The following is a 15722-nucleotide window of genomic DNA, read 5'->3' as shown; positions in this document are numbered from 1 at the left end:
TATCAACAGTTGTGCTGCCAAATATTTTTTGGAACCTGTGATTTTTTTTTTTTTCAGGATTCTTTCATGAATAACAAGTTTAAAAAAAGTACAGTGTTTATTCAAAATATAAATATTTTATAACAATGTAAATTATTTATTATTAACTTTTAATAAACTTTTAATTATTAACTTAATACATCCTTGGTGAATAAAAGTATTAATTTCTTAAAAAAAAAAAAAAAAGAAACAATAAAAATGTACTGACCCCAAACTTTTGAACGGTAGTGTATGTATATATATAAATGCTCACATATTATAATGTTTGTTTCCTTCCAGTATATGTAACTAAACACTACTGTAATACAAACGTATACTAAAATGTACAAAGTAATGCATTACATTTATTTGTAATATTATTATTAAAATGTAAAGTGTGAGTTTGTTACTGTTTATTTCCGGTTTCATTTTAAACGGTCGCATGAAAATATGTTAAATATATTAGTTAAAAAATCCAGGCCTTGAAAATTGATTCAAATTAATGCAATGTTTTAAAGCCAGGAGATTTTTTTCTAGACTTTCTAGAGTACTTTGAAGCATGATAATCATTTTTTTGATTACTTTGTTACTGTCTCACATTCTAAAACTATTGTATCACACACACACTTACACACAAACACACAGCAGGCATGCAGGGAATACATAGACACTTGAAGTTTCATCCCATAATTTATTGATTAATATAGACATATACATGATACTGTGATCAATAATATAACAAAATAGAGAATGTGAGGAATATGAGCTGAACGTTCTGCTGCAAAGCATCGTTAGTGTGTGTTTCTCACAGATAAAACCGACACAGAGTGACGTTCGGACGACAAACGTGCAGCGACTGCATTCAGATCAGACAAACAGTGCATAAACCTCCAGATACGACCACAGATTCACAGCATTCACAACTCAGAGTTAGTAGTCGGGAGCTACGCTGGTTTATTAATAGCAGAGAAAAGCATCACAGTGTTACATTTACATGACATCTCAGTAAAAATGAATAAATAACCACATTAATATATTAATAATTCAGATTTTTGGCTGTAAGGCTATAGACTACAGTCTAAAAATAACACTATTATCTTCACTATTCAGTAATGCCTTTGATTCTGATTTAGTTCACAATGAAATCTGACTTCAATCATACAGTAATTCACAGTCTCAGTCACAGGCGTTTTGCTACATCATTCGTTAGTACAGTAAGGAGGTTAGTAGGTTTGTTTTGCAGGTCACAAAGCTGCGTTCGATCACTAGCGGCTCACTAACTAACCGGTTTTCACACTTGTATGTATCTCGTCGTTTTAATATCGCTTTCGTGTATGTGGAACAATTCGAGTGCAACTATGAACTGTTATTATCTTTAAATCGAACGTGAAAAATTGTAAACGTCAAACCTTGTTAGTGTTTGTGAAATGACACTAGTAATGTACAGGACTTTCTTGTTTCTCACAATTTTCAGTGTTTGTATCTCACAATTCTCACAAAAAGTCGAATATAAGTCAGATATAAACATTGTGAGAAAAATGTCAGAATTGCTCATTTCATTTTATATTCCATAGTGGATCTACATCTCAAAACGTATTTACGGTTACGTGCATTAAGATTTGTCGAGTCAAGGTGCAGCTATTTTTTGGGCATTTTGATGCTTGACAGCTTCTTTGGACTGGGAATAAATGAAGGCAGAACTCTTCTCCAGTGAAGGACTGACCTCTGCTGCTTTCTACAGGAAAATGTCTACGATTCTTTTAACACCGATGGTAAAATCAACTAACACGTGTGTAAGTAAGGCTGAAGCGTGTGTGAAGCCCGTGATATATTTCACAGAAGAGCCCTAATGGTTCAGTCCCGTCAAGCGCTAGCGTATTAGACCTCGAGCACATCGCGTTATTATAGATCTGCGTTTCACACGATATCAAGACCGTAGACGTATACACTCAGAAAACAGCTTGTATTTTGTCTCGTTTTCCAATAAAACCAAAAGAATTTAGAAGATTTCAAGCCTTGTTTTTATTTTACCCCAAACAAATTGTTTTGTTGCTGTTTTAAGCATAATTTGAACCAAATCTCATCTAAAATATTGAGAGATTTATGAAACAAGACAAACAATTTGTCAATGGGGTTTAAAATAAACTTGTCTGAAAAAAAGTCTTCAAGCAAATGTGTTTTTTTAAAGGCTGGGTACCAGAACAAAACATTATTTATGCTTAGATGCTTGAGAGATACATCACAAGCGTCATTCAGACTGAGTTCTAGACGTCTACGGTCTGGATCTGTGTTGGGGAATCTGCGCTAGTTTCCTGGACTGAAAATACTGATTCTCCATCGAATGTGGCTTTTAGTTCAGGAAAACAGCTCAGGATCCACGCGTGTGGAGTCTAGAGGAGCTGCTGCTGCTGCTGGCCTTGTTTCTCGCTGTGGAATAAGTGAAGGGTTTGAGATGCAGAATCAGACCAGTGGATGAGCTCCAGCAGAACTCTGTAGTTCCAGAGTTTAGCAGCAAAACTACCAGAACCTTCCACTTCATCCTGACCCTGAAAATGACAGCAGACACAACAACATGAGACAAAACTGAGCCTCTTTACTTCTTAAACACATGCTCCTGAACTCATTGGTGCATTAATTTGTGTACTTTTATCAAAGCGAAAGCAAACTCTGAAACCAGGTGATTTGATAATGTAACCAACTATTGGTTAGCATTATTGGAGTTTTTAGTGTATTTGCATTAATTGAGGCTGCATTTAATTGAGAAAAATTATTACTTTATTACATTTTTGTGAAAACAGTGATATACTATACTTTTATTCATCAAGGATGCATTAAACTGATAAAAGTGCCAGTAAAGACATTAATATATAAAAGGTTTATATTTCAAATAAATGTTGTTCTTCTGAACTCTCAACACTCTTAAAAATAAAGGTGCTTCACGATGCCATAGAAGAACCTTTTTCGTTTCTGTAAAGAACCTTTAACATCTGTTTCACAAAAGGTTCTTTGTGGCCAAAGAAGGTTCTTCAGATTATAAAAAGGTAAGAAAGAGATGGTTCTTTAAAGAACCTTTGACTGAATGATTCTTTGTGGAACCAAAAATGGTTCTTCCATGGCATCGCTGTGAAGAACCTTTCAAAGCACCTTTATTTTTAAGAGTGTATTCATCTGTGAATCATAAATAAATAAAATATGTGACGGTTTCCACAAAAATATTGTGCAGCCACGACTGTTTTCAACATTGATAATTGTCAGAAATGTTTGTTGAGCAGCAAATCAGCATATTAGAATGATTTCTGAAGGATCATGTGACTCTGAAGACTGGAGTAATGATGCTGAAAATTCAGCTGCGCATCACAGAAATCAGTTCATCAGATATTCCCACAGCTGTTTTCCATTGTAACAATATTTCACTGTGTTTACTGTATTTTTACTTTAAATAAATGGCAAGCAGAAGAAATTTCTTTCTTTCTAAAACATGAAAAAAATCTTATGTATTTTAAACATTTGACCAAATGTCATGATCCAGATAATTTAATAAAAATTAAATTTAATATCCTATTATGTTTGGAAACACATTGAATTCACGGCAGCTTTAAACAAATACAACTGCACACTTTTCCTGGAGTGTGTGTGTGTGTGAACACAGCAGAGTTAAATAAAGTCATCAGCAGTCTGTATCCGCAGAGGTTCTAGATAAAATACAAATTTACACACCCACTCTGTGGTCAATTTCAGGCGTCACAGGGCACAGAAATAGATGAGACGCGCACTTCACGCCAACACACTCAGATCCAGCGTAAAGTGACTTTTTGATCACGAGCCAAACGTCTGTTCATAAGAAACGTCCAAAAACATTCATTTGCTTTACTGCGATCGGCTTCATTTACTGGCGTGTGAAGGAGAGCGTTAGTCTGCCGCACTTCCTGACGTAGGAGATCTGCTGGACAGTGTTGGAGGGTCTGCAACTAAAAGTAGCAACGCTACTAACTCACCTACATTAGTCAGTGTGACGGTAGTTCAGCTGTTTGAAAATAGTGCAGCTGTTACAATAACAAACTGCTTTCGCAAGCAGTGTCGTGTGACACCGCATGCAGCTTTACTACTAATGAGCTGATGCAATAATTGAACACGGCCTCCTAAATTTATATATAATTGTACAGAAACTATGCCTTGAATTGTCTTATTAATTTGTTACAGTATTTTTTAGTTAACCATATATGTTAGAATTTACAGCTTTTCAAGTATACTACAATATAACATGCTAGTATGTTCTAGCATGTTATTTTTTTTAACTGCATTTGCATAATTGTATCAGTTCCAAGTTTAATGCATTTACTATAATCAGAGATTCATTCAAAACCCCTAATTGTTCTAAAATCAAAATTAAATAATATAAAAAAATAAAACCATATTAAATAAGAATCATGCAATTACAATTGCATCCACTTAAATTAAATAAATAAACATACAGTGAGAACTGTAAGCAAAAATAAATAAGGCATAAAATCAGCATTTATTTAGATTAATTCATACTGTAATTCAGGTCACTGTTACATAAAAAAAAATAAATAAATGCATTTCATACCCAGTTTATGTATTTGTTCTCACTTTTTATTATGCTTATATTTATTGTTTGGAATATTATGTATTTAATTATTTTGTGATATATTGGTTTGTTTTACATTGTCTGCTTCCGTTTATTTCATGAGGTTTTTCATTATTTTACACCTTATTTTCTTTTATTTATTTATTGCATGACATATTTAATTTGGTCTCAATAATATTTAAACAGATACGACCGAATTGAATTGTTTCATGGGCGGTGTTGCGAACAGGTTTTCGTTTGGCTTTTCGCACAACAGCTCTGTCAGATTGTGGAAGGCCTGTGACTTACAGGAATAGGGATTTAGGGTTTAGCGGTGCGGCTTGGGAAGGGTTTGATAAGCGTCCAAATGCTTATCGCTGCTTCTATGTCAACTCCAGCACACCACATAATAGAGCACGGGATACAGAATACAGGATGACATGATGGAATTAACTGAAAAAACATTCCTTTCAGGCAGCATGTCAGTGCAAACCATGAGAATGATTCAGCACAGATATCAGCAGCTTTATACGAGGAAAGCAGAAACTACAGTGATAGACTGATATTCAGACATTTTGAAACTGTCACCATTGGATAATAATTCTGTCCACTTGTCATATCAACAGAAGTGCTATTATTTAGCTTATACAAGCTTAAATACAAGCAAACAAGTTTATAAGTTTGATGCTTAATTTTGATTAAGCAAGACACTACATTAAAAAAACATTATAACTAATATAAAATACTGTCAATGGACAGAAAACAAATATAGTTTCAGCATGTTTTTAGGAAAACAACTTTATAAAAAAATCATGCGAGTACAAACCCCTCTTTTAAAATCTTCAGAATACAGATATGAATAAAACTGCTAAGCTTAGTGTGTGTAAATGCTGCTAAAAAGATATAACTGCAATTGAAATCTACAGACGCAAACCGTCAAAGTGTAACACTTAAAAGTGTACTTTGGAATCTCAGAATTGACCAGTGCATGAAACAAAAACAATGGTTTTGTCTGTAGAGTCTCGCCTGAAATGCAGCGAAAGTAAGTGTTTTTGGAATTTTAGAGTTGCTGTCTTTCTATGTGTGTTAAATCTGGGGCTCCAGTTGCAAAAATGCTTATTTTCTCAACTTTTCTCACGTGTGTTTTATGTGTTGTCATTTCAATGTAAATGACAGATTTTGTTCTATGTGTGACAACTAGCCTCGGCCCTCTCCAAACAGGCATCCGACGCTCTCTAGATATTTACACATAAATGACTCTTTATCGAGCTGAAATTGCAGAATTGCAGTCAGCCGTGCTCAAAGTATTAAGTTTGGCCAGGAATGCGCATCAGCGGCGTGAAAGCCTGCGCGCGCGTACCTCGGTGCACTGAAGCGGCGGGGACGGCGGGCAGCCCCCTTCTCCGTTCTCCAGCAGGGCCGCGGTGCTGTGGACCAGATCGCTGAGCCGATCCTTCACGGTCTTCCTCAGACTTTCGTACTCTCCCTCCAGCTCCTCGCCCATCTCCTCCACCTCTCGGGTGATCAGGCACTCCAGGAGCTCCATGCAGCGGCGCAGGGCCGAGCGCACGTGTCCCACCTGCTCGGCGGTGGTCAGGGCCTCAGGGCAGAGGGCGAGGGTCACCAGACGCTCGTCGCCCGGCACGTGATGGGACAGGAAGTTCTCCCGCTCTTTCTGAGGAGGAGGAGAAGAGTTGTAATTAGTTATTACAGGAAAAGTGGCTCTTTAGAGGAAGATTAGTCACTCAGACCGCCCACTCGACGCTTACGGTTAATGCGCCGTGATCCGCGTGTTCCCACGTGCGCACAAACCACCTATAATTAACCAAACGGACCTCTGAGTCACATGCACAAATGCATTCGATATCAATTATGCATTGCGTGCTACGCCACCTCTTCAGACGAACCCAAAAATGGCTCTGACGTCTGCGCTGATGGGTCACGCACAGCAAACAATGCAACTGGTCAAACAATCATGCATGACTAGGAACGCAAGATAAATGAGTTACTTTTCAACAATTTCCACTCAGAAATTGCTAGTATTTTCTTGTAAAGTTGACATTATTTTTTTATTTTATTAATTATTATCTTTTTTATTATTAGGAAAAAACATTTCTAATGACTTCTGCTGTTGATGTCAAATGTCATGTATAAGACTGAGCTACAGTATTTATAAATACTATAGAAATAAAATACAGTATTTCACTATTATAAAACACATTATTTAAATTTTATAAAACTATATATTGTTTTGCTTAAATCTACTTTCTACTGCAGTCGGAGTCTTAATACTCTATATTTCCTACATGATAAAACTTTGTAAAAATATAGTTCCTGTGTGATTAATGTGACATCTACATGAACTGAGTGTTTTGAAATTATTCTATAATATTTACACAATCTAACATTTAATATTAAAATATTTTTATAATATAGTTATTGAACTAAAAAAAAGAAAAAACTGGAAAAAAGGAAAACTTGTATTTTCTTGTAAAACATACTCCAATAATCTATATTTACAGATGTTTATTTATTTTTTTATGTTACAGCATAGAAGAAATGTTTCTCATAACTTCAGTTGCTGTTGTGACAGATCAAGTGTCCAATCAAATTTTAGTATTTCAGCAAATTCATCAGTAAGCCATATTAGACCGGTCTTACAGGTTGTGTGATGCTTTCATCCTCAAAAAGCATGACTAATACCACACTATGACTATTTGCACTGGGAATTGTGGTTTGAAACCACTGAGAATCAAGAGACATTTAACAAACAAACACGCCAACTATAAAGCCTGTGTATCAATCATCTGCTGCGGTTTCTGCATTTACAAACCGGCCAGTTTTTCTGCTCTTTCACTGTCTGTCATCTCTAGTGCCAGTCCTGAAGCTGAGTGCGTGAATAAATCATTTAATCAGTTTAGCGTTTGTTCGGTTGAGAGTCACTGCTATAAACCACATTCCCATCGTGAATCCATGACTATCCGCATTGTTAATTCAACAAATGCATAAAATGTGAGGGGACTAGTCTAACCAGCAGGTACCATAGCCTCAAACCTAGTGAGCAGGACAGCGTTTCTGTGCATCATATTTTAGCACCGTTAGCGAATAACGGAGAAAAAAACACCGATCCGAAGCGTCCGTGTGACGATTATAACGGTATATTAACGCGCCGTGATTGACAGCGGCAGTGTCGTCACGGTCGCTTGAATAACGGCAGTCGTACTCACGTAGAGCTCGAGCAGACGCGTGCATTCGCGATGCAACAAGCGGGCGAGCGCCGCCGCTCGGTCCGTCGCTGTTCTCTCGAGGACAGGCGTGTCTGGGTCCGCTGCTCCCTCCATCGCGTCGCGGCTCCGTTATCGTGTCCGTTATGGCGCGCGCCTCGAGCCTTAAATATCAGCCCCGCGTGTCCGGCCCGATCGGGGAGAGCTCGCGTCTGTGGCGCTCCTGCCGTCCGTGGGACACCGCGAGCACCGGAGGGCGTGATGACGTCACCCGCGGCGGTTCCCAGAAATTAAAAGCTCCGGGACTCGCGCCAGCTCCGCTAAAATGAGCCATAATTACAAAGCGCGTCATAATTCAGCGTGAGCGGGTCATCGCAGCACTGACACACACCTGGGTTTGTTTTATCGAGCTCTTATTGTTATTTCAAATATTAGCATTATTATTTGCACTGAAACATTTTAACAAAAAAAAAAAAAAAAAAAAAAACTATTTTTCATTTAATGTATTTAAAAGGACAGTTCAGTTTTTTTTCTTCTGTTGGACATTAAACATATATTTCGAAGAATTTCAGTAGCCAAACAGCTGTCGGTTCCCATTGACTTCTCTATTAAGGACAAAAATACTATGGAAGTCAATGGGCACCAGAAACTGTTTGTTAATATTCATCAACATATCTTACAGAAAGAAAGAAATTCATGCAAGTTTGGAACAACAATTTGAGGGTGAGTAAATGACAGAATTGTCATTTTGGGGTGAACTATTACTTTAGTAATTTAAAAAAAGAAAAAAAATTACAAAGCTTACAAAAGCTTTATGGATAGTGGGGGTAACGCATTACAAGTAATGTGAGTTACGTATTTTTTTCAAGTAACTAGTCATTTATGGAGTCAAAATAGGGCCATATATATCTGCAAAATAAAACAATGTTTTGCGAACAAAAATATGTTTTGCAAATAAAAATATTGAGAAAAAATAGCTTTTTTGCAAGTAAAAAAAAATAATTGCAAAAGAAAAGTTAACCCCTGAGAGAAAAAAATAAAGTTTTTAGTAAAACTTCAGCAGCATTGACTTTGCAACCCATATTTCCCTTTGCGCCGCTCCTTTAAATCCGCGTTTCAGTCATCCGCGCCTCTGCGGCGCGAGCTTTCCTTTGCGCTTCATTTTTCTATGCGCCTCGCTTTGTGTCACTGATATGACGTGGGGGAGGGGTCAAGAGGTTGGGGCGTGGACAAGGGACGAAGGCGCGTCCCTCTCGTTACGTCATCAGCGCGAGCCCCGGATCTCAGGTATGTATTATTGATCGTTTTCTTCTTCTTATTATTGGACTCCTATATTATTAATAACAGATACTTCAGACCGGCCCAGATAAGGCTGTCACGATTAACAGACATTATATTGTACATGATTTATGAACAGCTTGTGGGTGAAATAGGTAAAATACTGTTGCACCCGAAAGCTAGAGGTCGCTCTCGTGCGAAATTATTATTAATAATTATTATTAATATACTTTATTATCATGAAAATACCTGAGGAGGTTTTAGGAATATTGATGAAATGATGTCCATATGCATTTCCTATAACTAACCTTATGTGTGTTATTGTCTTCCTCTACTGCGCTTATTTTGAGTTTTCGCACGAGAGCAACCTCTAGCTTTCGGGTGCAACAGTATTTTACCTATTTTTGTATCTGTTATTAATAATATAGGAGTCTAATAATAATAATAAGAAAGCGATCAATAATACCTACCTGAGATCCGGGGCTCGCGCTGATGACGTAACGAGAGGGACGCGCCTTCGTCCCTTGTACACGCCCCAACCTCTTGACCCCTCCCCCACGTCAAATCAGTGACACAAAGCGAGGCGCATAGAAAAATTAAGTGCAAAGGAAAGCTTGCGCCGCAGAGGCGCGGATGACTGAAACGCGGATTTAAAGGAGCGGCGCAAAGGGAAATATGTGTTGCAAAGTCAATGCTGCTGAAGTTTTACTTTGCTAAACTTTATTTTTTCTCTCAGGGGTTAACTTTTCTTTTGCAATTATTTTTTTTACTTGCAAAAAAGCAATTTTCTTTGTCAATACTCTATTTTTATTTGCAAAACATATTGTTTGTTTGCAAAACATTGTTTTATTTTGCACATATATATGGCCCTATTTGACTCCATAGTCATTTAATTTACAAGAAAATATCTAATATATACAAGAGTTACTTTTTCAAATAAGTAATGCCAGTTACTATTTTTTCCCCATTTATTGATTGAAAGCTCGCCTATCCTGTAACGCCACGCCAGCAGAGGGAGCCCTCACCCATGGACCGACTGTTACCGCTCCCTCTGCTGCTTCTTTGGTGACTTCCTGTTTGGCAGCCATATAAAGAGGGCCTGGCCAAACGGGAGGTTGCGAAGTATTGTTTTTGCCTGTGTGGACTCTACCAAGTGTTTTCCCTGTTTCATAGTGTTTATTCCATGGTCATTGTTTTGTTTCATAATTATAGTTTCTCCTTGTTTCATTGCCATAGTTTTGTCTTGTTTCATTGCCTTGTTCATTTGTTACTTTGGACTGTATTTTGACCTTCTGCCTGTTTTCTGGATTACGCTTTTGTTTTGCCCTGGATATCACTGTTTGTTTGGAGATCGACCCTGCCTGTCTGACTACGTTGTGTTCAATAAATCTTGCCACTTGGATCTAACATGCTTCTGACGAGTCCTGTTACAGAATATTTCGCATCCCACAGATCCAGCGGCTTTCAGAACACAGATCCACCATGGATCCAGCATCACGCCTCTGTCATCTTCGCCAAGGTAACCAGAAGATCACGTCATGGACTTTTGTGAGCTGTGCCATTTGGTGACTCCTAATGATGTGGCGCTCAAAGACATTGTTAGAGTGGGACTGAATGACCCTATTCGTTCTGGCCTACCTGGAGGTAAAATTCACTGGTCTTTGGAGCAGTATATTGACTATGCTTTGTTGCTGGCTGGATCATCATTTACTGTGGGGTTTGCGGATAAGGAGCCCTGCAATCCTACAGCACCAATCACATCAGAACATTTTCACACCTCAACCTTCACGTCCTGAATTGTTTATATCATCCCAGAGCCCTCTCATGCCAAGCCTGCCAAAACAAAGCCTGCTCAAGTCACGTCTGCCAAGCCACAGCCTGCTCCAGTTTCATCCACTCCAGGGCCTGCTCACGACATGCCTCCCGCCCTTCCTGAGCTTGCACCTGTCATGGCTGCCCTCCCAGAGCCAGTTCACAAGATGGCCGCCATCCCCAAGACAGTTCACAAGATGGCCGCTCCATCTGAGTCCCCAGCCAAGATGGCTGCCACACCTGAGCCTCATCATTCCAAAATCATCTCATCCGAATCTCATCCCATCATGTCTGCCATACCCCAAGCATATCAAGCGATGGCTGATCCTCCGCTGTCAAGTCAAGTCAGGGCTGCACTTTCAGTGCCAAATTAAGTTACAGCTGTTGTTCCTGAGTCAAGTTACAGCTGGGTTGTCTATGTTACGCCAAACCACAGCTGATCTTCCCGAGCCAAGTCAAATCACAGCTGGTCAAGTCATTCATTGCTGACTTTTCTGAGTCAAGTCAAGACACAGCTGCGCTCCTAACAGAGCCTCTTCACAACATGGCTGCTAGTATAGAGCCTCACCAGGTCCCGTCTGGCCTTCCAAAGCCACGTCATGTCTCAGCTGACCCCCCAGAGCCTCGTCACGTATCAGCTGACATCCCAGAGCCTTGTCATGTCTTAGCCGTCCTTCCAAAGCCTCGCCAGGTCTCGTCTCATCTCCCAAGCCACGCAATCTTGAGCCTCCACACCCTCAAGCCCGGCAGGCATCCCACTGTCTACTGTGCTGCCAGTAATGGCGGTCGCTATCTTGAGCGTGTGGGCCACACACTGCATTCTTGAGTCCTTGTCTGTCCATGAGTCTGCGCTCCAGAGGCCTCATCTGACCACAAGTCTGCTCCAGAGATCTCGTCTGTCCACGAGTCTGTGTCAGAGACCTCTCCTGTCCACGAATTTGTGCCAATGCCTCCAGAGGTGTCAGTTTACACTGTAGAACCTCCCAAGGAGGCGGCATCCACTCTTGAACTCACTGTCTTGTCCATCCATGAGTCTGCCTGCCCCGCCATGGCTCCCTGCTCTGCCTGTCCCACCATGGCTCCCTGCTCTGCCTGCTTCGCCATGGCTCCAGGCTCTTCCCTCTGCCATGGCTCCAGGCTCTTCAGAATCCAACATGGTGGACTTCTGCTCCAGTGTTTCACTGTCTGCCACAGCTCCATGGCCCAGGTCCTCTAGTGCTTCACTGTCTGTCACTGCTCCATGATCCAGGCCCACCTCCTCTGCATGGACCTGGTTCTCCTTTCCACCCTCTGTTCCCCCACCCTCCTGGACTGTTTTTTTCTGGAGCGCCAGGAGTCGCTTCTAGAGGGGGGGGGATTCTGTAAATTAAAAGCTCCGGGACTTGTGCCAGCTCCACTAAAATGAGCCATAATTACAAAGTGCGTCATAATTCAGCGTGAGTGGGTCATCGGAGCACTGACACACACCTGGGTTTGTTTTATCGTGCTCTTATTGTTATTTCAAATATTAGCATTATTATTTGCACTGAAACATTTTAACAAAACATTTTTTTTTTTTTTTTTTGTTCCTCTTCTGTTGGACATTAAAAATATATTTCGAAGAATTTTTGTAGCCAAACAGCTGTCGGTTCCCATTGACTTCTCTATTAAGGACAAAAATACTATGGAAGTCAATGGGGACCAGAAACTGTTTGTTAATATTCACCAAAATATCTTACAGAAAGAAAGAAATTCATGCAAGTTTGGAACAACAATTTGAGGGTGAGTAAATGACAGAATTGTCATTTTGGGGTGAACTATTACTTTAGTCATTTAAAAAAAAAAACAACTTACAAAGCTTACAAAAGCTTTATGGACAGTGGGGGTAACGCATTACAAGTAATGTGAGTTACGTATTTTTTCTAGAAACTAGTAAAGTAATGTATTACTTTTTATTTTACAAGAAAATATCTAATATATACAAGAGTTACTTTTTCAAGTAAGTAATGCCAGTTACTATTTTTTTGAAAGCTCTCCTATCCCCATGCTGAGAGAAATCGGGAGTAGGATGTTACTTTAATTCTACACTAAATGTGAATGTGAATTCATCTCACTTACAAAAAAACTTAAGTATTCCTCAAAATGAATAAAAACTGTGAAATGCAACTTAGAATACAACGCAAACTTGCAATAATTAAATATGTTACATAATACAAATATTCTTTATGTATTTAATCCCATTTTATTAACCAGTGTCTTTGCTTCTGGCCTTTGATGATCCAATTCAACCATAATAAACAAAAATTACTCAAGATAAACTAACATTTCTTCTTCTTTTTTTATTGCTGAAGAGTGTTGAGCTCTCTTCTTCTGCATTCTACTGTACAGACGTGAATTTACTTTTCCTTCAGCCTGAGGCTTTTGGTGCTAAAGGGCATTTACATTTGGCAAAAATAGAACTTTTTAAATTAAAATCAAACAAGCAAGCCCTGTCCAGATTTAAAAAGTAACGCAAAAGTGACGTAACGCATTACTTTCCATAAAAAGTAACTACGTAACGTAATTAGTTACTTTTATAGGGAGTAACGCAATATTGTAATGCATTACTATTAAAAGTAACTTTCCCCAACACTGTTTATGCATGCCCACAAGCGTTAAAATAACTAACAAATAAATAAATAAAAGAAAAATATTTAATAAATCACATATTATTTAGGTTTGCAGGGCATAACATAAAAATGTTCAAGGCCTCCAGTGTCATTTGCTTCCAGTTATTTTAGCTGTACAAAAACAGTCCATTATGCGGCTTGATATTGGAGTGACTGGTACTTCTTTCATAGTATTGTAATTTATTATCAGAATCTTAAACACATTGGTTTGTAATGCATGATGATGATGGCGAGACCACGCATTAGTATATTAAAATATAATTGCTTTTCTGCAATGAAGCAGTGTTTTGGCCAATAGAAGTCATCGTATAAAACTACAACGTACTTGGCCTGACATGTCTGAAAAACGTCTTTCATATTATAATGACTCTTGTCTTGTAACGTCAGTGTGTTTTTTTTTTTTTTTTTGTGATTTTTGTGAAGATATTGAATGTCAGTTTGAAGAGCAGAATACAAAAGCTATAATTTCGTAACGTTTGGGTGTGTGAAACCAACATACAAAACCGCTGCTAAAGAAAACCTGCTCTGATCTCACATATTACTCCTGCCTTGGAAACAAGTGTAACTAAATGGTGTTCAGTCATGATGAACATGTTGCCCCAGAGCCACAGACACTGTTCTTTGTGTGTCATACATCAATTTCACAATAAAACGTCTACTAAGTGACAGTTTATCTACTTCTGTCAAGAGATACAAAAGGCAGGAATTTGCACTTAGTCACAGCGTGTCTGGCTAGACTGCATTATTTCACACCCACAAACACTTATTTAACCACAGTCTTCTAATGCACTCATATAAAACAGACTTTTAATGGCTACAAACTGACTGGCATTCCATCCAGCTAATCAAATCAATCAGATGCCCAACGTGATTTGGTGTGGCACACATTCACAAAGCATGAAGAAAACTACACAAGATAAAAGAAATAACACTCAAAGTTACAATAAATCTTCACTTTTACATCTCTGCACATGTTTTCACATGTGGTTGCGCTATCCCTTTAAATACCAGAACTATATAACCAGAAAAAGCTGTACAGTAAGTATGTAATATGTAGCATATGTCTATAAACAATACATATACATAGATCTGGAAATGTATCATTTATAAACGGATTACGCCTTTAAGCTCTTAACGAAAAACTTAAATGGGTGCACGATATCCTTTCTGATGCATATGAAATACAAGAGCCGATTTAAAAAGTTTGTATCAGTGATGTATCACTAGAGGGCGCCACGAATATTTCAAAATATGACCCTGCAGCCTGAGTGTGATCACACTCAGCGATATCATCACCATCATGTCATTTTGAAAATAATACATTTCAGCCTATTTTACCCGACAGACAGACAAAACAGTTGAGTGACACACCCAACACGCAACAATAATATCTACAACGTTATTTTGGTATATTCTCCTATTATCATTAATGTTTTGAATAAAAACATTTTTTTTTTTTTTGTGCTTGTGAATTCAAACATCTCAAATTTCAAAGTCGTCAGAATTCACATAAACTTCTTCACATGTGCCAATCTGAGGTGAAAGTGACTGTACATTTTTAAACTTTATTATGGGGATTTATGCTTAATTTCTAAAGAGAAAGATTTTCTGATGGGTCCTTAGATTTGCCATCACCTCGACCGGAAATCTGCCCTTTTTTGTGGACACACATCTTTTTCAGTCTGGAAGCCCCACTATAGCGTCTATCCTGAGCGGTGACGTTAAAGTTATCAGATAGGACCATTGACAAAAATGCCAGTCACCAGACGAAGCATCTCTGAAAGAATGTGGAATTCCTGCCTTCATACACAGGCTGCATGCAACACGTCAGAGAATTACACAATTAGGCCCCTGTTGAGCAGCTGAGACAAAATGCAGATATTCTGATTTCACAGGTGTGCTTTATCACTGCATCTACTGCACAGAACCACGGCGCTGATGCACGTGAATACAGAATACGGATGAGGTCAAACCATGACAAAATCAGAGTGCCAGGGGAAACGACAAGGAAATACACTATTCTGAGTGATCTAAAAATGGCAAATCAGAGTCCCAGGCAACCAATGAGGAAACGAAAGTGTACTTTTTAGATGTGAATTCAATGCATTTTTGCAACATAACATATACACACCATCAGTGAACATCAAAGGCACC

This window comes from Labeo rohita, chromosome 7 (genome assembly GCF_022985175.1).
Source record: "Labeo rohita strain BAU-BD-2019 chromosome 7, IGBB_LRoh.1.0, whole genome shotgun sequence".
NCBI lineage: Eukaryota > Metazoa > Chordata > Actinopteri > Cypriniformes > Cyprinidae > Labeo > Labeo rohita.
Note: the sequence above shows the minus strand (reverse complement) of the source record.